This window comes from Notamacropus eugenii, chromosome 4 (assembly GCF_028372415.1).
Source record: "Notamacropus eugenii isolate mMacEug1 chromosome 4, mMacEug1.pri_v2, whole genome shotgun sequence".
NCBI lineage: Eukaryota > Metazoa > Chordata > Mammalia > Diprotodontia > Macropodidae > Notamacropus > Notamacropus eugenii.
Genome location: NC_092875.1, coordinates 136,839,626 through 136,864,779, shown reverse-complemented (window position 1 = coordinate 136,864,779; position 25,154 = coordinate 136,839,626). Strand labels below are relative to the sequence as shown.

Genomic DNA, 25,154 nt, shown 5'->3' with positions numbered 1-25,154 from the left:
GTTTATTTCAGTAAAGTTAAAAACTCATAAGAAGCAGCTTTGAAACTGCTGTTGAAGCAGGTAGCAGTTATAAAATATAGATGACCTGTTGACCAGAAAGTAAGGGTAAACACATGGAGGGAGCAAAGTCCATTTGAGCATCCAATAGTTTTGGGAGAATATGTGTGATGTCTTATTTCAGACTTATCTGAAGCTGAATCTGAGGGAAAGCAACACCAATTTTTACACCAAAATCTTCAGGTTTTTAAACAGCTACAGTAAAATGAGGTTGGAATATGGCTTTAATTACAGCAGTTAGTGTAATTTGACAGCTAAAGAAGCCATTTTTCACACTGCAGTCTGATCTTTGGAAGCAACAGAGTCTGGCAGATGATCTGGCACTAGTTCTACAAAGCCCTTGAAATGAACTTTTTTTTTCAGCTTCAGAAGATCCAATAAATTCTCATAAAGCAGAATAGATACAATATTTCATTAGTGGCAAATATTAGTTTAAATTAACATTAGAATATGAATATTTAGAAATTTCTTTTTCCTTTTTAAAGCTTGGTCCTAATCCTATATGTCTGGATTATTAATCTCATAAAGATTTTTCTTCATGTATATTTATGATTTAATCAAGAGTTCCTATTTTAAAGAAAATCAAAACTTTCAGGATTATGTTTCAAACTGCTGATTATTTTCACTATCCAAATTGCAATGAAGTGTAATTGCAAAGGCTACCCTCCACAATATAAAGTTCTACCAATATGCAGAGTCAGCTTGCCAAACTGAAGACTGCCTACGAGGAAATTAACAAATCAGTTAAGAGATCACTGAGTTTAAAGTACCATGTTAATTACGGATAGAAATAAAAAATTTAGGCAAATAATGATATCTGCCATCAAGGAGCTTCCAGTCTATCAGGGAGAGGAAAAGTCCCACCACCACCCCCCTCCACACACACACACAAAGATAAAATATCGAGTTCTACATGTTACGTGTCATTAGAGTAGCTAAAAAAAAATAGTGCATGTGAGGTAAGAGTGGAGAAGTCTTTATTGGCTAGGGTGATTGTGGAAGCCTTGCTGGAGGAAAAATTACTAGAACTGCACATAATAAGATCTGCAAAAATTGAACAGGTAAAAAGAGAGTGGAAGAGCATTCTTGGTATAGGGAAGACTGCAAAAAGTTACAGACGTGAAATCACAGGTTATTTGGGGAAGTAAATGGAGTAGTAGAGTAATAGCATCATAATAATAGTAACAAGAATTATCCGGATATCTCATTTGATGCTTGTAACAACTCTGTGAGCTAGGTGTTATTACTGTTCTCATTTTATAATTTAAGAAACTGAGTGAGACAAAGTTTAAGTCACTTGCCCAGAATCACACAATTACGAAGTGTCTGAAATCAGATTTGAACGCCCAGTATTCTTTCCACTAAGCCACCAAGTTGCCTTAGATTATATCAGGTACCTATAAAAGGAACAGAGTAATGTCAGGCATGAAGTCCTTGAAATAATTCAGTCTCCTTAGGGTTTTGACATAACCATTAGAATATGTTGCCCAAACTTCAGAAAAGAGAAAATGTTGTGCAAACTTAGAACATATTGAACCTCCCCCCCCAGAATGGTTAATCTTGAAGAACAGCCTTGAAGACACACACACACATACACACACACACACCCGAACATATAATTATTAAAAGATTTCTGACCTTTTCTGGTCTCTGGGCAAGATTTGTGTAACTGCCTTTGTTCTTTGCTGCTGGAGATGATTTCTGTGAAGAGATTGTGAGTTCTGAAGCCCAGCCAATAGGATAAGAAAGCAGAAGCTTAGGAAGGGGGAATTTGCATTACTTTATAACTAAGACTTGCTTTCTGTAACCAATTTGCACTCTCCCACTGCCAACAGACCTAGTGGTAAGGGAGGCTTGCCCCTTTCTCATGAAAAAGAAAATAAACTTTATCTCTGTTTTCTCAAACAATCCCTAGCTCATTGATGGTAAGAAAGGCCTAGAAATACAAGATGACACTAGGTTATGAAGGACTTTATATGTCAGGCAGAAGATTTTGAATTTTATTCAAGATGCAGTAGATAGACATTGAAAATTTGTTAACAAATAAATGAAACTACTACTAAAATTTGAATAAGAAAGAGTATTCTGACAGTGGTATAGAGGATCATTTGGAGGAAAGAAAGAAGGAACAGGCATTTACTAATTATTTGGTGTGTTCTGGTTACTGTTCTGAATGCTTTTCTAAGATTATCTTATTAAATACAACAATCTGTGAGGTAGGTGCTATTATTATTCCCATTAATTGGAAAAGACTATAGTGTGTAAAGGCTGAAAGACTTGCTAGTAAGTATCTGAGGCCACATTTGAACTAAGGTCATTCTGGTACCAAAACAAATATTTTATTCACTATATTAAATAGTTTCCTCTGGAGGCTGGAAGAAGCTTGAAGGTAAGAAGATCTGTAAGGCTAATGTCATAATTCGGAAAAGTGGTAATGAGAGTTTATATCAGAATTGTTCTAGTGTAAATTGAAAGAGAAGGAAAAATTGAAGACAGTTTTTGGAGAAGTTAAAAGGAGCTAGTAATTGATTATGTATTCTGTGAATAATGTGGATAGGCAAAAAGAGTGGAAAAATTATCAAAAGGCTACAGACTTGGCAGATGTAGAATGATAGTGCTACATAGAGCAATGGCAAAAATTAGAAGGAGAAATGTATGAAGAAAGACCATTTACTGTTTAAGACATCATTCATTTAATAAGCCAACAGTAAATTATGATGATGTCCTCTAGGCAATTGGAAATATGAGTCTGAAAATCTGACAAGAGCTAGACTAAGAAGTCATTGACACTTCAGTTGGTAGTTGATGTCATAAGGGTGAAGATAATTGTCTAGGGAGATAGTGTAGAGACAGAGGTGAAATGAGCTAAGGACAGATCTTTTGGAAACATTTACATTGAGGCCTCAGAAAGAAAAGTGGAACTGGTGTGTGAAATAGTGAAGTGATTAAAGATGTCAGAAAAATTCCAAAGAGGTAAGATATTTCTGAAGGAGTGTTATCCAATAAGAAGAAATCAGTCAACTGAAATTTGTGTTCTTTTTATTCAAAGTTATTCTGGTAGTAAAAACATCAGATTATCAGTCCCCAAATAATTCAGAATTGTTATGTGATAGGTATAGATCTCTATTTATGATTGATGAATAAACCAAGATAAACTACTTGAAGTTGGGGGTGTGGTTTTTTTTTTTTTTTATCTTTCTATCGCTAACATCTAGCACTGTGTCTGGCACGTAGTTGGCATTTAATAAGTGCTTTTAAGTCAATATATTGCTTGATGTATAGCTGGAATGGAAACCAGCAATCCTTTAGACTGATCTCATTTTGAAGATGAGGAAGCAAAGATGTTAAGTGACATTCCCAAAGTCACACTTTGAAAGAGCAAGTATTTGAATGCAGGTTCTGTTGCTCCAAATACAAACTTTTTAAATTCTTTCCTGGAGGGTCCATGCTAACTCTCAATTTCTGTGATTTTATCATGTCATAAAGTTTTAAAATATGATCCTTGCCTAGTAGTTGTATATTTATCATGCATTTAGCTCTTTAAAAGTATTATTAAATATTAAAGAAATCGATCTGTTTAAAAAATGATGCAGCAAGATTATTCATGAGCAATTTTTACTATCTCAGCAGGAAGAACATTTTGAACAACTTCACAGGGTTATTGTTGCTAAGGAAACTGCATCACATATATCTGTGTCTTTAGACATTTTGTACATATATGTTTAATAGCTATACCTGCGGGGATTTAAGAAAGAAAGGACTATGTTGAATGAGTTAAATATGTGATATATTTTAGTAGTCTTATTTAGGGTTTTCCAAATTTTGGCATAAGGCAAAGTAGTAGGGTAAGAAATTTGGAGCAAATTCTGAGTATCAGTTTATTTCTGAGAATCAAGGAAAACTGCAGCAGGATTTAGGATTATCTCAGAGAAATCATAGCCAGTAAGGGTATGTTACTGTTTGTATCGGGAGGTGTTTCTTGTTCAATAGAGGACATCAACTACAAAAACAAAACAAAATAAAAAACAGTAGCGTGTAGTAGTGGGACATAAAGGGGAAACGTACTTATCTTAAAAAACCACTACTCCTACATTATTGATTTGATGTGCTATTTACCCTACATGTTACCGTAAATGGTATTGGAAAGTACTGATAAGTATTGATGATTCCTACATTTTAAAATCTGGTGTTACTTAGAACTTAATTGCACCAAATATTAGAATAGGTAACAAAAATAATATCCAGGGTTCTACCAAATTTATTGGGAGGTAGTTTGAATAATACAACTTTTTTTATTATGTAAGTACAAAATGGGTTAAATTGCTTTTAAACTACTACATATTGGTCAATATACTGTAAAGTCCTTGACAGTGAGAATTGTCTTACATATTGTTGCATCCCATAAAGCAGATAGCATAGCTCCTGGTACATAAAAGACATTTACTAAAAATGTTTTTATGTTCGTCAGAATCACCATAACACAGAGGCCTCTAGGGACCCAGAATGAGGGGAAGAAAAAGCATCTGCTGCTGGGTGGATCCTCAACTCTGTACCCATTTTGTAAATAAAGAAGCCATCACCAAAACAAATAGTTTTCTCCTCAAGGATTTTGCAATTTTTTTGAAGAAACAACATAACATCTATGGGATATCCATTTTAAGTGGTTATTTTTGTAGTAGTTTTCTCTTGGCCCAAGCAACCACAGGCTCCAGTGAATCCCACAACTCATCATTCCCTGCTTCTTCAGAGAGGAGTGGGACAGGATCTCTTGGCTCATCCTCCCAGTTGGCCCTATGTGAGATGAGAAAGTTCAGCTGCCTAAAGCTGCTTACAGGGTCTGGCAGGCAGATGCAGTGTCATTCCATTAAGCACATTCTTACCTCCTCTGGCCTAGACTGAATTCTGCAGGTACATCAACTTCAGAAACCTAGAGGACTGGAGTACAAGATTTAGCTGAAATTATCAATGAACCTTGCCAAAGGTCAATTTCTTTTAGTTGTCGATGAGTGTTCCCAATGACCACAAAGTTGCCCCCTGGAGTGAGGGTACTTGCCCCCAGGGGATACTCTCCATAGGTGGTTTCCAGCACAAAACCACCACTATGGTAAAGTTGGGACATACACTGGGACCTGATGATGTGATGGTCATCTTCCATGACCCTACTAGGAATTGGATATCCTAATCACAGATGGGAGATAAGAGGTTCAGCTAGGCATTGCTGACATTCTTAGCTCTGAATATGGACTCCTGGGCATTGTCTACAGGTAATTAACTCTCCTTCCCACCAGTGGCCACTATGTGGGGTTGATAAGGGTCCTAGCACATCTTGTTATACGAAATGACAAGCCATTAGACTTCAGAAAAACCTGGAGAGACTTATATGAACTGATGCTGAGTCAATTGAGAAAAACCAGGAGAACCTTGAACACAGTAAGTCACATTATATGATGACTAACTTACCTAGACTTGGTTTTTCTCAGCAATGTAAGGATATTAGTCAAGTCCAAAAGACTCATGATGGAAAATACTATTCACATCCAGAAAAAGAAATATAGAGTTTGAATGCAGATTTGAATGCCTAAGTGAAGTGGACCTTGATGTTTCTCCAAGTTTCCTGGATTAAAAACTGTTCAATTCAGCCTTTCCATTGACTGTGTTGCTTCAGGATTTTTCCTGGGGCACTATTTTCTGATTTTTCAGAGGTTAATATGGAAGAGTAATAGTGATTTACTGATTACTCTATAATCTTGGCTCCTATAAGTCCTCTGAGCTAAATTTATAAAAATAAGTCATATCTCAATTTGCAGTTGTCAAAGGATATGAACAGGCAGTTTTCAGAAGAAATCAAATATATCAATAGTCACATGAAAATATATCTAAATAACTACTGCTTGTTGCTCTTTAGTCATTTTTCTGTCACGTTTAATTTTTTGTGATCCCATTTGCAGATTTCTCAGGAAGATGCTGAAGTCATTTGCCATTTCCTTCTCTAGCTCATTTTACAGGTAAAGAAACTGAGGCAAACAGGGTTCAGACATTTGTTCAAGGTCAAACAGCTATTAAGTGTCTAAGACCAGATTTGAATACAGAAAGATGAGTCTTCCTGACTTCAGGGAGGCCTGGCACTCTATCCTACATTCAGCCTAACTGATCGACTATTGGTTAAAGAAATACAAATTAAAAGGTCTTTCAGATATTACTTTTTACCTATTAGATTGACTAAGATGACAGAAAAAAATGATGAATTCCAAAGGGGATGTGGAAAAATTGCTCTGTTCCTGTAATTGTCAACTAGTCCAATCATTCTGAAGCACAGTTTGAAACTATGCCCAAAGGACTTTAAAAGTTGTGCATACCCTTAAAACCAGTAATACCACTTTTAGGTCTGTATTCTAAAGACATCAAAGAAAAGGGGAAAAAAACCTATTTGTGAAAAAAATATATAATATCTCTTTATCATGGAAAAGAATTGGAAATTGAATGGATGTTCATCAATTGGGGAATAGTTTAAAATTTTGTGGCATATGATTGTGATGGAATATATTTTTGCTATATGAAAAGATGAGCAGAAGAGTTTCAAAAGGAAAAAAAAGCCTGGGAAGGCTTATATAAACTGATTTAAAGTGAAGTGAGCAGTACCATAACAATACTGTGCACAGTAAACAACAGTTTTAAGGATGATCAACTGTGAATGACTAAGCTACTCTGAGCAAAATGTTTATCAAAGAGAATTCCAAAGAATTTATAGTGAAAAATTTTGCCCACTTCCAAAAAGACAATTGATAAACTCTGAATGCTAATTGAAGCATACTTTTTCATTGTTTTTCTTTTATTTTCTGTATTTTCTTTTGCAATGTGATTAATATTGAGATATGTTTTGCCTGACTTCATTTGTATAATTGATCAAACTGCTTGCCTTTTCAGGGGGAATTGCAAATAAGAGGGAGAGAATTTGGTACTCAAAAATTAAAAAAAAGGAAGTTAAACTTTTTTCATATAATTATAAAGATATAACTAACTGAACTATTTTTTAAATATCAGAATAGGCCTCATTTCTGGTAATAATTATAATAGCCCACTTATTTCGAGACCTACTCAAAAGTGTATTTAAAACTTCACAAATCGTGAGGTTAATGAATTGATATTCAGAGATCTGACCATATCAATCTCTGTTCAAGATGGATTTGTTATTGCTTATGGATAAGATACAAGCTTCACTGTTGCCCCAGACTGTTGGGGTTTAAGCTCAGTTTTCACGTGAACAGTCTCGGGTAGGGTAAAGTTGAGAGCTTCTTGAAACTGCCAAGCTGTCACGAGGCCCCCCCAGTGAACAGCTGGGAATTGAGGAGTGAAACACAAGCTATCTTGTTTTTCCACCTCTTCTTAGTGGAAACTTGCTGGGGAAAGCATCCTATCTTTGCAATTGATCCATGATCTGAGCACACCTGTTGTTGACTGGCTAAGGGGCTGAGAGAATGCACGGTGTCCACGAGAGAACTAGCAGGGGGAGAGCTTAAATGGGGACAGGAAAGCCTGAGGATTCCTTTTCCTTGCTCCTCGGGAGGGAGAAGGGGGCTCCCATGCGGGGCTCCCGTGGGGAGCATTGGCCCTACATACTGGGGGGTGTGGTTCCTTTCTCCTCAGGAAGAACTCGTCCTGCATGCTGACATGTAGCTGGTATCCAGAATAAAGCTTACACTTCTGTTTGACTCTAGAGGTCTCTTCTTTCATTACATTTACCTGGCTGATCACCAAAGACCTGAGTTAGGTAAGAAGGACCTGGAAGCCCACGGTAGTTAGGTTGGACACCAGACCAGCCATGGGGGCTGCCAATTGTGATTACTGAGACATCATGAAAGAAAAGTAGACACAGGATCAGGCAAAGAGTTGTAAAGAGAAGCTCTCATTTATTAACCAGATAACCTAGATTTATATAGGTTATTATAGGCAATCAAGTAGAATTGTTCATTGTAAGAACATTCAAGCAACCAAGGCCATTTCCATGAGAATATTTTTAGATTTCTTATACTCCCTAATCTTGTTCCTCCTGGTGAGACAGCCACTGGGAGGAAGAGCCTTGGACGGGACTTTTTCATCTTTATATAACTGAGAGTGGAGATGATGAGCCAATTGTCCTGATAGAGTTAGCTGTTCATGTTAGTACAAATCTCAAGTAAAACCTGGACAGTATCTCACATTCCAGACTACATCAGCACTAGCCCTCTATACTCTGTTATTTTAAATCTTCAATAATCAGAACTTAAATTAATATTTCATTTCACTTGTCCTTATGCACAGTATATTCCAACTAAACAAATCTTGCAGCTCCTTGCCCACAGCATTATCTGCTGTGCTTTGAACATTTTTGGACAAGCTGTTCACACATTCTTAGAATGTCCGTTCTCCTTCCCTCTGTCTCTAGAAAGCCCTCAATTCTTTTAAGCACTATTTTCTAAATAAAGCCTTACTGAATATTTCAACTGTCAGTGCCCTTAAATTTATAATGTATTATATATATATATATATGTATGTATGTATGTATGTATGTATGTATGTATGTATGTATGTATTTTTATTTTGAATGGATATTTCCTGGAGTGTTACTTATTATTCCAGTAGAATGTTACCTTCTTGAGGACAGAAAGGTTTTTATTTTTGTCATTTTTATTCCCAGTACCTAATACTCATAAATAGTATGCATCTAGGTAGGTCCAGTGGATAGAATGTTTATCCTGAAATCAGGAAAACCTTGAATTTACATGAGATTTCAGATGCTAGCTGTGTGACCAGAAGAAAGTTACATGGCTATTTTCTACCTCAATTTCCTCTCTTGTAAAATAGTGATAAAAATAGCACCTCCCTCGTAAGTTTCTTGTGAGGATAAAGTAAATAATCTTTTTAAAAGCTTTGCAAATCATAAAGCTTCATATACATATATGTGTGTTTATATATATATACATATATACACATATGTGCACACATACACACATATATACATATATTCACACACACAGGGACTTGCCTGAGCTTTCTCCTAAAGCCCTCCAAATATCTGTAAAAATGACTCTAAACAAATTCTAGAGCTACAGAACCCACAAAATATTAAAGTGAAACAAACACCCAGCCCAAAGCAGTGGAGCACAGTCTGGTGTGGGCTGCACCATCACAGAAGGGCAGGAGCAGGCCTCTGGGTACTTTCATTGGCACCTGTGGCAATTGCCAGATCTCTCAACCTAAAAATGCCAAAAAATGGTGAGTGGGAAAACTCTGTGGAACCCAAGTAAAAAAGAAGTGCCCCATCTGGCCAGGTCTGGCCCCAGCTGAAGGGCAGTGGGGGTGCTAGCAGCAGCAGGAGCAGCAGAAGCTCCTCCCTGAGCTATAGGCCCACAGATGGGGGGGGGGGGAACAAGCTTCTGATGCAAAATTCCTGAAGCCTGGGACAGTACACCCACCTCCACCCCCACCCTCTCTGGAAGCAGAGTCCTACCTTGACAAAGAGTTAGAAAATCACCTGAGAAGATGAATAAATATCAGAAAAGAATCCAGACTATATAATCTTACTTTGGTGTCAAGGAAGATCAGGTTATACACCCAGACCAGGACAACTTCAACTTCACAGTAGGGAAATTTCACTGAAGAAAATAATTCTTTCTTAATTAGAATGGAGCAAATAGAAACTAATGACTTTATGGGAAATCAAGAAATTATAAAACATAACTGAAACAATAAAAAAAAAGAAAGAACACAATGTGAAATATCTCATTGTAAAAACCACTGACCTAGAAAATAGATCAAGGAGAGACAATTTGAAAATTATTGGGTTACCTGGAAGCCATGATAAGAAAAAGAGCCTAGACATCATCTTTCAAGAAATTATCAGGAAAAACTGCCTTGATATTCTAGAATCAGAGAGTAAAAGAGAAATTGAAAGAATATAATGATTACCTCTGGAAATAGATACTAAAAGGACGTAGAAATATTGTAGGAAAATTCGAGAATTCCCAGGTCAGGGTAAAAATATTGCAAGCAGTAAGAAAGAAACAATTTGAGTATTGTGGAAATGCAATTAAGATTACACAGGATTTAGCAACTTCTACATTAAAGGATCAAAGAATTGGGAATATGATATTATAGAGGTTAGATGAGCTAGTATTAAAACCAAGAATCACCTACCCAGAAAAACTGTGTATAATCCTTCAGGGTCAAAAATTGACTTTCAATGAAATGGAGCACTTTAAAGCACTCTTGATGTGAAAACCAGAGGTGAATAAAAAATTTGACTTTCAAATACAAAAATCAAGAGAAGTATAAAAAGGTACAAAGGAAAGAAATTATAAGAGACTTATTAAAGTTGAACTGTTTACATTCCTACATGGAAAGATATTTGTAATTCATGACACCTGTCTCAGTGTTACAGTAGTTGGAGGAGATAGATAGATAGATAGATAGATAGATAGATAGATAGATAGATAGATAGATAGATACCTAGATACCTAGCTACCTAGATACATAGATAGTTATAGATAGATGGCACAGGGTGAGTTGAATATGAAGGGATAATATCTAAAAATAAAGCTAATGAGCAACAGAGGAATATATTTGAAGTAGGGGAAAGGGAGAGATAGAAAGTGCAAATTATCTCACATGAAAGAGGGAAAAGAGCACTTTTATAATGGAGGGGTAGAGGGATAAGTTGGGAAGGAATAAATGAAAACTATTCTCACTGATTTTGGCCTAAGGAAGAAATAATATTCACATTTAGATGGGTGTCTTACCCTGCAGGAAAGCAGGGGGGGGAAAGTAATAAGTGGGCGTATGATAGGAGGGAGAGAAGTTTGGAGGAGGGGGTACTCAGAAGGAAATACTTTAGAAAAGTGACAGGTCAAAGGACAAAATAGATTAATTGAGGGGCAATATAGAATGGAGGGAAATACAGTTAATCTTTCACACCATGACTATTATGGAGGTGATTTGGGTAATTATACATGTATCATCATTTTTGAATTTCTTGCCTTCTCATTGGGAATGCGTGGGGAGGGAAGAAGGGAGATAATTTGGAGCTCAAAGTTTTAAAAACAAATGCTAAAAAGTAGTTATTACATGCAACTGGGATATAAGATATACAGGCATTGGGGTAGAGAAATCTATCTTGCCCTTCAAGGAAATAAAGGGGAAGGGGATGGGGGGATGATAAAAGGGAGGGCAGACTGGGGAAAGGGGTAATCTTAATACATGTCAACTCCGGGTAGGGGGAAGGGAAAGACAGATAATTTGGAACTCAAAATCTTGTGCAAGTGAATGTTAAAAACGAAAAGTAAATTCATTAATTAAAAATATATAAATTATTAATAATATAGTCTTCTTAAATTGCCATGAATTAGTATATCCTTCAAATGTATTGTGCTATGATTTTTTTTCTGTTGTTGTAATAGGGGGATTTGGGGACTATGAAGGTTGTCTATGACATTTAGCAAGTTAGGAACTAAACATTAGTCATATCTCTTTGATTAGCACTAATGATAATGGATATGCTACAGTTGATGACAGAAATAATGACTAATAGATAATGACAAAATTATCTATCTGGTGTTTTGTGACGGTAGGCTATTAGTTTTGATGTGCAATAATATAAACTTAAGCATAAGCTAAGGGATATGTTCTTTTAACATTCTAAAAATTGAAACTTAAAACATAAGTTTCGCAAATTAGAAATATGAGTATTTTTAAATGAATCCATCTTGGTGAGCAAAAAAGAAACAACCCATTAATTTATGAAGTTTAATTTTACATTTTAATTATTTCAAAAATAATGTTTTTCCAACTTACTTTGGAGCACACTATCAGGATAACTAGAACATAAATAATAGAAAAACATAATAAGTTCCATAATCTAAAAATGTTTTATTTCAACTGGATTTTTCAATTTTGGGTTTGCTAATGAAACTTTTCAAAGGGATTCCTTCTAGTCTCTTAAACCCAGAAATGTAATGCGATTTTTCTATCTATCATCTATCTATCTATCTATCTATCTATCTATCTATCTATCTATCTATCTATCTATCTATCTATGTATCTATGTATCTATCTATCTATGTATCTATCTATCTATCTATCATATCTATTGATATTGATAGATTTATATAAATATAGATATATATTAACATAGATAGATCCAAACATATATACACATATTAAATAGAAAATATATATGTATATAATTATATATAAGATATAATTATATATACATGTTCTATATGTAAAATACAAAACCCATGTTACACATACATATATGTGCATGCATGTATATATACACATATTCACATATATCATATACATACATATAAACAAACACACATATCACGCAATAGCTACACAAATGGTTATTTGTATAATTCCTACTGATATGTACTCTGGTTTATAACCAACCCTGTTTTCTATTTTAAGGCTTACTTTCCACTCTGAGGCTGACTTGTAAGTCTATGAGTCTCTGCCTGTGAACACCATATAATAGAAGTTACAGCCATACTGCTGTCTTCATTTCCAGCTTACTTACCAGTTTTTCTCCACTTCCACTCTGGCTACCTTGACCCTCTGAGGGTCACACAATGCTGAGACATTCAATGACTGATCAGATTCTGCCTAGAACTCAATATATTATGGAAGAAGCGGTCAGGTTCCCTCCTTCCCTTCCAACTTTTTTTGTGCTCTCTCTAAAATCTGTTCCACTTCTACCCCTCCACACACATACCACTCTCCCACTTCTTGGCATTCTGCTTTCTTTGCAACTTTTTTTCTCCATCCCTCCCTTTCCATAAAACTTTTTTTGCTTTGTCTTTTCTTATTAGAATATAAGCTCCATGAGAGGAAGGTTTATGTTATTGTCTTATTTTTGTAACTCAGTGCTTAGCACATAGCTTGATCCATAGTAAGTACTTTGTAAATGCCTAATCTATTACAATCTTTAAATTGCATGTTTCTGTAAGTATGTGGTTCACTTTGTGAAAGATCTATGATTTAATCATTGTAGTCATCTTCTGGTATAGGAATTCCTTCTACTCACAGACTCTGAACAGCTTATGATATAGCAGATAAATTTTAAGAAGTTACCAGAGTAACATAGAAGTCAAATAATTTTCCTAGGTTCAAGTACTTATTAGGTGTCAGATATAGAATTTGACTTGGGCTTTCCTGACAACAAAGTCAGTACACTATTCATTAAACCATGCTAACATTATTTACATAACAAAATTTTGGGTGTATAAAATTAAATGATAATCTGTGTCATATATTATATTTGTATTGTATAATTTTCAAAAGATTGTAAACATCAAACAAATCTCTGTCAAAAATATATTTATATGTATTTACATATCATACATATATCTATGAATATGTCATATACATTACAACAAAAACTATAAGCATTGAGAGAAAAAAGTTTTATATATAGATATACATATGAAAATACTACAAGCATATACATAGGAATATATTGTTCTCAGAATCAGCCTTTTTACCACCTTATATACTAAATCTTTGAGCAGTAAACCTACTCACAACTGCAAAAGGAAAAGGTACAAAATTAGTTTTCCTGCCTCAATTGTTGTTTTCGCTTAATAATACTGAATAAAGTTAGGTAGCATAGGTAGCATTGTAAGTTGTGATGTAAAACGTTTTAATTTTTGTAAATTATTTGTTCTCAGTTTTCAACAATCACTTCCATAAGTTTTAAATATTCTGCCTCTCCCTACTCTCTCCCTCCCCAAGATCGCATGCAATATTATATGGATTCTATGCATACATTCTTATTAAAAATATTTTCACATTAATCACATTGATTAGAAGAATTAAAATGAATGGAAGAAACCACGAGAAAAGTCAAACCAAACCAAAACATAACAAAAAAGAAAATAATTTGCTTCATTTTGCATTTCGACTCTATAGTTATTTCTCTATATGTAGATGGCTTTTTATATCAAGAGTCCTTTGGAAGTGTTTTAGGTCTTTGCATTGCTGTGAAGAGCTAAATCTATCAAAATCAGTCCTTGTGCACTGTGGCTGTTACTGTGTATAATATTCTCCTGGTCCTGCTCATTTCACCCAGCATCAGTTTATATAATCCTCTCTGCATCATTCCAATTTTAGCATATATACTGCTGAAGCAAGCATGATATAAAACTTTTAAATGAGTCCTTAGTGTTGCTATCATTTAGGTTATTCATTAAAAAGAGAATGATCATGCACTAAGTATTTTAATACAAATACAAAAATTTTAGGGAAATATTTTTTCTGAGGTGTTCCCCTTAATATATATGTTCCCCATATATCTATGGTCTTATTAACTTATTACATGTTGTTCATGTGTTCATATTTAATAGGAAGATTGGATTTTAGTTCAATTGGGTTTAATGACTTGAATATGAATAAAAAAAAAACAAGATGTAGCATACTCTCCCCCTTGGAGTAGAGAGAATTGAAAAATCAAAGAACAAGGCTAGTCAAAGTGGAAATAATAGGGGATAATAATGTAATTCAGCTGCTACCCCCCAGAAAACAAAGCAAGGAAACTAGAAAGTGTATTTCATGAAATCCAAGAAAAATTCAATTTAAGTATATTTCCTATCCCAGATAAGCATGGGGAAATATATAGAAGTCAGAGGACACTTAAAACAAAGTCTAGCCAAGAATACCACATGTAGAGTCTTCTAATGAGGGGACAGACCTGTGACCTGAGGCTTTGTATTAGAGCAAGTAAAGATCTTAATCCAAAAGGGATGGGCCTGTTGATATGTAGGGAGCAAAATGAATAGCTCTGCTGTCCATATCTAGAGTGGGTTTGCAGATCCAGTGCAGGTCGAGGAATGGACCTGTACCTAGATTTGGAAAGCCTTCCCTAGAAGGAGAAGAAGAGCAACAAGAAGCCTGAGGCTATGTTCTGGGCAATGAGCAAGAACAGAAGCTAGTAACACTATGTGACTTTGATCATGGAAAGGGATTTCCTATCCAGCCCTCATCCTGATTAAAGCCTAAAGAACCAAGCTGTGCATATTAGACTAAGGATTGAGTTTTCTATGTGTGTGTACACAAACACATTTCACACATCTAGTAATACACGCACACACACACACACAAATATATATATATATGCGTACACACATATATGTGCATATATATATATATATATATATATATATATATATATATATATATATATATATATATATGAATATGTGAGTTAACTTTAGCTACAGAGAGACCATCTCAAGAATTATCTCTCTCTCAATACAATAGTAACATTCTAGAAATCCACATGTTGATCCCACCTAGATCCAATGAACTGGGTATTAAAAGCATATACACTTTAGCTATCTTCAATAATAACACATTTATCAATTGAAAAATCAATTGCTTTCCTCTTTATTCATTCATTTCCAGCCATAACTATGTAGAGGCTTCATTAGTAGCATCCATACCTATGATTATTTGAGAATTCTCTAAAATTATATATTTAGTTTTATAAATACACCCACATTCTATATTTTTGGAATTTTTGGAAACCTATATTTTATGAACAGATATAAGCTAATGTTCAATGAGCCATGATTTTGTAGATGCAAATAACTCCTGGAATGATAATTCCCTCCACTAATATAAATTACAACATGCCTATTACTAGCACATAAGTTCTAAATAGTGACCTAAGACACATAGAGGAAGGGGACAGTAGTAACTCATGTACTGAGATGAAAGAACTTTCTTTATCTGTAGACTGGGACCTATTATCATAAGACTTGGGGTTAGAATATAATTCACTAGCTCAATCCCTTCATTTTACATGCTATGAAAATGACACCTAGAAGACTTAAACTACTAATCCAAGATTACAAAGGTAGTAAAATGCAGTCCACAATTCAAGCTCAAGTCCTCTCATTTGAAATCCGCAATGCCTTCTTGATACCAAATTAGTTTTAACCCTTAGAAGAAACAACTCATTCTCTCAATGAACTTAATTTCTGACTTAGAATTTCAAATGTCAAAGGTAGGAGATTGTTTCTAGTATTCATATAGTGGTTTGGAGTAACCTATAAACAAGTTATTATTAATAGCTGGTGTTGCTGTACTGTTTCATGTGTGTCTGGCAGGCAAATGGCAAAATGGATAGAGTGGTGGCCCCAGAGTCAGGAAGACACATCTTCCTGTCAAATCTCGTCTCAAATATTTGCTACCTGGCTGATCCTGACAAAGTCATTTGATCCTATTTTTCTCAGTTTTCTCATCTGTTAAATGAGTTGGAGAAGGAAATGTCAAATCACTCCAGTACCTTTGCCATGATAATCTCAAATCGGTTCACAAAGAGTAGGAAACAATTGTAAAGGATTAAACAACAATAACTATCTGATTATTATGGCAACTCTGAGATTTAGGTACTATGAATTACCCCTATTTTTACAAATTAAGAAAATGTAGGATATAGAGATTAAGTGGCTTGCCCAGGGTCATATGTAAAATGAGTGCATATTTTTAGGGTTACCATTCAGAATTTTATCTTCTGTTTTCTATGGATCTGCATATTTATACTGAGTTTGAAATATGTGTAGATTTTCTCTGTGTGTATCTTCAGATTATGTTTGGATCTCTCCATTTATTGGGATTTAAAAAGCCTATGACCTTATTGTTCACTGACTCTTCATTCATTGAAAAATAAGCTTCATAAGAGCAAAGGTTTTTTCATTTTTTCTCTTTGTAACCCCAGAGCCTAGCACAGTTTCTAAGACATAGAAGATATTTAATAGTTACTTTTGGATTGGAATAAACAATTATTGACTCAAAAATTGGAGGAGAATCACTTGCTCTCCAAAATCCCTTTGCCCTGCTCTTACCAACATCATGACTTCCTACCTAGACTCCCAGGAAACACAAGATAGAAGGTGGAGGGAAACTAAATACCCTGGAAAAGAATACATATGTAGCCTAAAATTTAAAGGAATATTTTGGAGGTGTTAATTGTCAATGTGTGAGTATGTTAGAGTGTTTGTTTGTTTGTTTGTTTGTTTTAACTACCTAGTCAAGGTCACAAAGTCTCAATGTCATTCAGTTTGGTACTCTAGGGAGGAAAACATAAAACCAATGGTCTACAAAGTTTCAAGACATATTTTTCACTTAGTTTCAACTCATGATTTTATTTTACCTAGAGATTAACTAAATTGCTTTCTTACAATATAATTTTCATCCCATGAGGAAATAAATCAGGCTTTTTTGGATGGAAATGCCTGGGTGGGGTGGGTAATGAGATGACCTTTCAGATGACTTCCAGAGGTGTAATTCAATGACTTTCCATGCAGGACACTAATCTGGTTATGGGATAAGGAGGAGATGTTTGCAATTCTCAAAATAGTATTTGACAGTAGTATGTCTATACTGAATGACTTTCTGCCAAGGTTCATGAACACAGACAATTTCATACGAAGTATCATTAGGAAAACTGTTTTTCAGATGCACAAGAAAGTGTTCTCATTGTTCGAGGTCCTAATTGAGACATACAGCCAGGCTAATGTAAAGGAGCTATATTCTGTGATTAATAGAAGACTTTGATCCTTGAAGCTGTCAACCTGAAACTTGATTTTTTTTTTTAACAAACAAAATATTACAATTCTCAAACTCAGAATGGTGGCATCTTCTGAAAGAAATACAAGGCATGGGGTTTAACTTGGCCTTTAGTAGACAGAATTAAACTTTTCTATGCTGATTCTACAATTTTAAATGATTAGAAGCAGACAAATATGGTACACTAATTGGCTCAATTGGGTACAAAAAAAACTTATAAGGGCAAAGCTTATTTCTTTCATTTTGGGTCCAACATAGTGAATTGTTTTATGAATTAGTTCAATTGCTTAAATCCTGTTCTCTATTGTGTATCTAGCTACATCCTTTAGACATACAAAATTTGTATTCTTTTAAACCAGTTATTCTCCATTCCTCGGAGAATACTTAAGCATACATTTACTTCTATGAAATGAAGGGATTGGACTAGATAGTTCTAAGGTCATTTCCAGCTCTGAAATTCTATGATCCATGACTTTTAATTAACCAAGGGTAGAACTTAAAACTTAGTAGAGCCAACCATCCATGTTACTACTGAACCGAAGATGTACAGTAATCTTCCAGCAATACAATTAGTCTGTTCCCTTCCAGAGCCAAACCATCGTAAAGGTAATGGAATCATGAACTCATGAATAAAGAAAGGCATTACTTTCATCATTGTGAATAGTATTTCTCATCACAAGATGCTTATCCTTCCATAAATGATTATAGAGGATCTACCTAATGCAATGGATGGTCCCTTTTATGTCTTATTCTTATTTGGCAATATTGGTATCCTGCTGAGGTAGTCATTAGAATATACTACATTCTTATTATATGAGGCACAATTCCTTTTCTACTTATATGTGCCCTTGATGAAGTGTTCTATGTAGTTTCCTTCATGGAAACATTGTTGGTCATATGCTGCAAACTATTTACTCACCAAGTGTCCCTTGGGATGACAAAATTTTATCCCTTTCAAATACTGATTTTTCCAGGGCTAGAGTAGAGTTAGTATTTTTTTTAAAAGGAAACAAACAGACCTTTGTGTCAAGAAGATGCTTAGGATAATTCAGAGTAGCACATCTTTTCAGTCAAAATACACTTCTGTTTTGAAGACATGTCCCTTCGTGAGCACTGTAGCAAAAACTGTTTAACACTCAGACCCTTTGCTATTGACCCTCTAAATATATGATAGTTACTAAAAATGAATGTTCAATACTGACTGAATCTAGATGACATGAACTACTGTTACATTCCCTATTCTGCTTTCCAAAGGTTTTAGAAAGTTTTATTCCTAAAGGTGACTTTATTGGAACTTAATTTTGTGATCTTGACCTTATGAGCAGGAGTATCAATGTACCTCTATGAGTCACAGTGGATAGAAGTGATATGTGAAAACTGATCAATAGGTTTCAGTATACAATCATTGTGGCCATCCTTATTATCAAGTATGGCCTACCACAGGTGTCATTATTGTTTCCAACTGCTCTTTTAGGGTTTTTGTATACTCTATGGCAAATTTACCCTTTACTCAATGCCCCATCTGAACTATGATTAGCTTTTCCATGTTTTAATCCACAGATGGTCAATACTATTGTATAAGGAGTGATTTACATCAGATATCAACACTAAAGAATGAATTGACTTTTGAGTTAGATATTAGGTAAGTATTATAGAATTCAGAATAAGTGATAGCCAGATAAACCAGTAAAGCTGTGACAAGATATCTTAACAAGTTCCCAGAAGCAGTTAATTCTGTCCTTTCTATTCTAAGATAATGATTAAGTTAGTGATCAGTTATTCAAGTGTCTATTAAAAACTGATCATGTGCCTAGCACAGTACTAAATACTTGTGGGCTCTGCACCAGCTCCTGGGGTCTGAGCCTGTAGCCTTGGGGGAAGAGGGCCAGTGCAGACCATGTCCCTGACTAGGCTCAGACAGCTAATTTGAATGCAAGAACCAGCATTTTTGCCCTAAAACTCAGAAGAGACTTGTCAAGCTGATTCCAGATCCAGAAAGCAGGTGCTACGGACAATGAACTGGATCAACTGAGTACTGATGTAAAAATATCTCACAGTAGCCAAGAACTGGTGATTGATTCTTTGTTACAAGCTCTCTCAGAAAAGATACAGTTGGAGTCAGTTTGAAGATGAGAATAGGACTGAGGCCCTAGAAGGGACAGAGATACCTAGTACTGTGAATGGCAACCCCTCCTGGTGCCCTGCTAACAGCTGTGTGGTGAGTGGGACCATGGGACACAGTGTCAGCCTGGATGCCCACGAGAAAATACCAGTGGCTGCTGTGAAGCAAGTTTTGAGAGAGGCAGGAGAGGAATTTGAACTCCGGTACTGGAAGGCCTTCAGTCACCTGACATCCCAGTTCCACATCACTCCAGGGACTGCTTATCAGAGCTTTGAGCAAGTAGTGAATGAACTCTTTCGGGATGTGGTAAACTGGGGTTGAATTATGGCATTCTTCTCCTTCGGAGGGGCATTGTGTGTGGAAAGTGTGGATAAGGAGATGGAAGTCTTGGTATGATGCATCACTTCCTGGATGGCCACTTACTTGGATGACCACTTAGACCCTAGGATCCAAGAAAATGGTGGTTGGGACACCTTTGTGGAGCTTTATGGGAATGATGCAGCTGCAGAGCATTGGAAGGGCAAGGAACTAATGGCTGCTAACTGGCATGACAGTGACTGGTGTAGTAGTTCTGGGGTACCTATTCAGTCAGAAGTGACCATACACTTGAATCTACCATGGAACCTCTCTGATTCATCCACTTCAACCCATCTTGGCCTGTATTCTGTCCCAACACAGAAGAAATCCACTACATGAAGCTGACATCTATTACATGGGACTAAACCAAGCCTTCTCCTATGGTCCCAATTTCCTCCCCACCCTCAAGTATACAGTCTGAGATCCTTACCTCCTTTTTTTTTTTTCAATCTCTAACTCTCCAGAAAGAAAAAAAACAAAAAACAAAAAAAACAAAAACATACAACTTCTTGAACCTCTACCACACTGGGGATGCTGGCTGCCTAGTCATGACCTCTGTCTTCCCTCAGACTTCCTAGAGCTGAGCCCTTCCCTTAACCTGACCAAATCAAGAAATATTAAAAAAAAAAAAAAAACCTTATTGAAAATACTGGGGGGCGGAGCCAAGATGGCAGAGTGAAAGCAACTACTCACCTAAGCTCCTGGAAAAACTCCTCTGGATATCTCCGGGGAGAGAGTCTGACCAGACTTTGGAGGTGTAGAATCCAGTGGGTGATGGACTTTGATGGATTCAGAGCCCAGGCTGGACCGGAGGGTCCACGGGAGGGATCTGTTCTGCGGGGGTAGGACCCCGGCACACAGCGCAGCACGGTCAGTGCGGCAGGGCTGAGGGGACCAGAGGAGCCCGAAAGTGGAGGGCAAAACCAGCGGAGCAGGAGATAAGCCAAGCCGAGCCGGTGAGAGCCGCTGAGTGCCAGACATCAGCGCAGCAGCCCTTGAAATCTTCAGCCTGAAGACGGACTTCGGTGGGTCACTACTTGAACTTCCAGGAACTGGGATGGCAGAGTGATCAGTAAGTGCTCTCTCCTCCCCCCTGATGACCGTGAGGGAACCATAAAATTCTTCCCCAGATTAATCCTGGATCAGAGGGAACAGCAGAAGGGGGCGGGTGGTCTCATAACACCAGAGGCTGAAAAAGTGGCAAAGGGGGATTCTCCCTACAGTAGCGGAGACGGCTGGAGGGACAGACGACCCAGGGCAGAGAAAATTCGCACTGAGACCCAGGCAAGCCTCAGAGCCAGGAGACGAGCCCAAGGAGGGGTGGGAACACGCATTAGCTTCTAGGCGTGCCCCAGCCCTCCAGGGGAAAAGGGAAGACAATAGGGAAGGTGGGATCACCATCCCCTGACCTTGCCTTTGCCTCAAGTCAGCTGAGGAGATATCCTGAGGACAGACCACCCCTCCCACATACCTAACAAGCTAACTCCAGGGTTGATCGGGAAACAAAAAACAAAAGCCTGCTTTTAGCCTAGACACACATCAGCTCAACTTAAAGATCTGTACCTTCTGACTGAAAGAACCAAAAGCTACAACACTCAGCCAACATCATGAATCGGAAAAAGCAGATGAAAAGTGAAAAAACCATAGAATCTTTCTATGGGGATAAGGACCAAAACACAAACACCAAAGAGGTTAGAGCTGAGACTGTACTTCCATCTGAAACCTCAGATGGGACTATGAATTTCTCGCAAGCACAACTAGATTACCTGGAACGTCTGAAGAAGGATATAAAAGAAAAACTGGCCAATGATTTTAAAAGTATAAAAAAAGAATTCACTGATGAGAACATCACCCTGAAAAAGAAAATTGAAGAAATGGAAAAGGAAGTTCAAAAATTAAATGGAGAGAATAATTCTCTAAAAGGAAGAGCTAATCAAATGGAAAAGGAAACCCAAAACCTAATTGGGAAAATTGATCAGATGGAAAAGGAAACCCAAAACCTAACTGGGAAAATTGGTCGAATGCAAAAAGAAGTACAAAAATTGAATGGAGAAAATAGCTCCTTAAAGGGAAAAATTGGTCAGATGGAAAAGGAGATGGAAAAGCTAACTGAAGAAAACACTATGATGAAGATTAGAATTGGGCAAGTAGAAACTAATGACTCAATGAGGCAACAAGAATCAGTCAAACAAAATCTAAAGAATGAAAAGATAGAAGAAAATGTAAAATATTTAACTGGAAAAACAACTGACCTGGAAAATAGATCCAGGAGAGAAAATCTAAGAATTATTGGCCTGCCAGAAACCCATGATGAAGAAAAGAGTCTGGACAATATCTTCCAGGAAATCATCAAGGAAAACTGTCCAGAAGTACTAGACTCAGAGGGCAAAATAGTCATCGAAAGAATCCACCGTTCCCCTCCCGAAAGGGATCCCAAACTCAAAACCCCAAGAAATATAGTTGCCAAATTCCAGAGCTATCAAGTGAAGGGGAAAATACTACAAGCAGCCAGAAAGAAACAATTCAAATATCAAGGACACACAGTCAGGATCACACAGGACCTTGCAGCTTCAACATTAAAAGATCGAAAGAACTGGAACCCAATATTCCGTAAGGCAAAGGAGTTGGGACTTCAACCAAGGATCAACTACCCAGCAAAGTTCAGCATAACATTTCAGGCAAGGAGAAAGTCATTCAACGAAATAAGGGATTTCCAGAGCTTCCTGACCAAAACACCAGAACTCAATAGACAATTTGATCTTCAAATGCAGGTCTCCAGAGAATCATAAAAAGGTAAACAGAGGGGAAAAAACAAAAACAAAAACTTGCTACTCAATTAGGGCAAACTGTTTACCTCCCTATAAGGGAAGATGATACCTGTTAATCTTGAGAACTGTGCAGCTATTATGATAAAAGGGATATATGTAGAGGGAACGGGCATAAAGTAAATGATGTCATGTCAAAAATATGATTTAAGTAGGAGAAGGGAATGTAATAGGAGGTGTGGAAAGGGGGAAGCAGAAAATGGCAAATTATATCACAGGAAGAAGTACAAAACTATAGTAGAGGGAAGGAGGGGAGGGAGATGAGCATTGTTTGAGAGGTACTCTCATCTGATTTGTTCAAAGGAGGGAACAATAATCTTAAGTAGATAAGCCTAACTAGCTCTATAGGTAGTAGGAGGGGAAGGGGGAAGAAAGGGGAGGGTGGCTAAAAGGGAGGAAAGAAGCAATAAGAGTAAAGGGGACTAAAAGGGAGGGGGGTCAAAAGAAGGAGGGGAAGGCTGCAGGAGGAGGGGGAGAAAAGTGAATACTATTGAGGAGGGGAAGGGAGACGGGAGAGCTAAAAGCACAAATGGTGGGAAAGAGGTTGGAGGGAAATACACAGATTGTAATCATAACTGTGAATGTGAATGGAATGAACTCTCCCATAAAACGGAGACGGATAGCAGAATGGATTAAAAGCCATAATCCAACAATATGCTGCTTACAAGAAACACATTTGAAACGGGGGGATACACATAGGATAAAGGTCAAAGGATGGAGCAGAATATATTGTGCTTCAGCTCATGTAAGAAAGGCAGGAGTAGCAATCCTAATCTCAGACAAAGTGAAAGCAGAAATAGATCTAATCAAAAGGGATAGGGATGGAAACTATATCCTGTTAAAAGGCACCATAGACAATGAAGCAATATCATTACTAAACATGTATGCTCCAAGTGGTATAGCATCCAGATTCTTAGAGGAGAGGTTGGGGGAGTTGAAGGAAGAAATTGATAGCAAAACTATACTAGTGGGGGACCTCAACCTCCCCCTCTCTGAACTCGATAAATCCAACCTCAAAATAAACAAGAAGGAGGTTAAGGAGGTAAATAAAACTCTGGATAAGGTAGATATGATAGATCTTTGGAGAAAATTAAATGGGAATAGAAAGGAATATACCTTTTTCTCAGTGGTACATGGAACATTTACAAAAATTGACCATGTACTAGGACATAAAAATCTCACAATCCAGTGCAGAAAGGTAGAGATAATCAATGCATCCTTTTCAGATCATAATGCATTAAAATTTACATGTAATAAAAGGCCATGGAAAGAGAAACCAAAAATCAATTGGAAACTAAATAATCTAATTCTAAAGAAGGGTTGGGTTAAAGAAGAAATCATAGAAACAATCAACAATTTCATTCGAGAGAATGACAATAGTGAGACAACATACCAAAACTTATGGGATACTGCAAAAGCAGTTATTAGGGGAAGTTTTATATCTCTGAATGCTTACATAAATAAAATAGAGAAAGAGGAGATCAATGACTTAGGCTTGCAGTTGAAAAAGCTGGAAAAAGAACAAATTGAAAATCCCCAAGTAAATACCAAATTAGAAATACTGAAAACCAAAGGACAGATTAATAAAATTGAAGTTAAGAAAACTATTGAATTAATAAATAAAATCAATAGTTGGTTTTATGAAAAAACTAATAAAATTGATAAACCTTTGGTCAATCTGATTAAAAAAAAGAAAGAAGAAAACCAAATTACTAATATTAAAAATGAAAGTGGTGAACTCACCTCCAATGAGGAGGAAATTAAAACAATAATTAGAAACTACTTTGCCCAACTTTATGCCCACAAATTCGATAATCTAAACGAGATGGATGAATATTTTAAAACATACAAATTGCTCAGATTAACAGAAGAGGAAGTTGAATACTTAAACAACCCCATCTCAGAAAAAGAAATTGAACAAGCCATCAATGAACTCCCTAGGAAAAAATCTCCAGGGCCAGATGGATTCACAAGTGAATTCTATCAAACATTTAAAGAACAGTTAATTCCAATACTACATACACTATTCTTGAAAATTGGGGAAGAAGGAGTCCTCCCAAATTCTTTCTATGATACAAATATGGTTTTGATACCCAAACCAGGAAGAGACAAAACAGAGAAAGAAAATTATAGACCAATTTCCCTAATGAATATATATGCAAAAATTTTAAATAAGATTCTAGCAAAAG

General features: G+C 36.4%; 1 pseudogene; it reads left to right on the top strand.

The window, feature by feature from the left end:
* LOC140502343 (bcl-2-like protein 1) overlaps nt 1–20,529 on the top strand; it is a 74,071-nt pseudogene extending 53,542 nt beyond the window's left edge.
* Nucleotides 20,530–25,154: the final 4,625 nt, after the last annotated feature.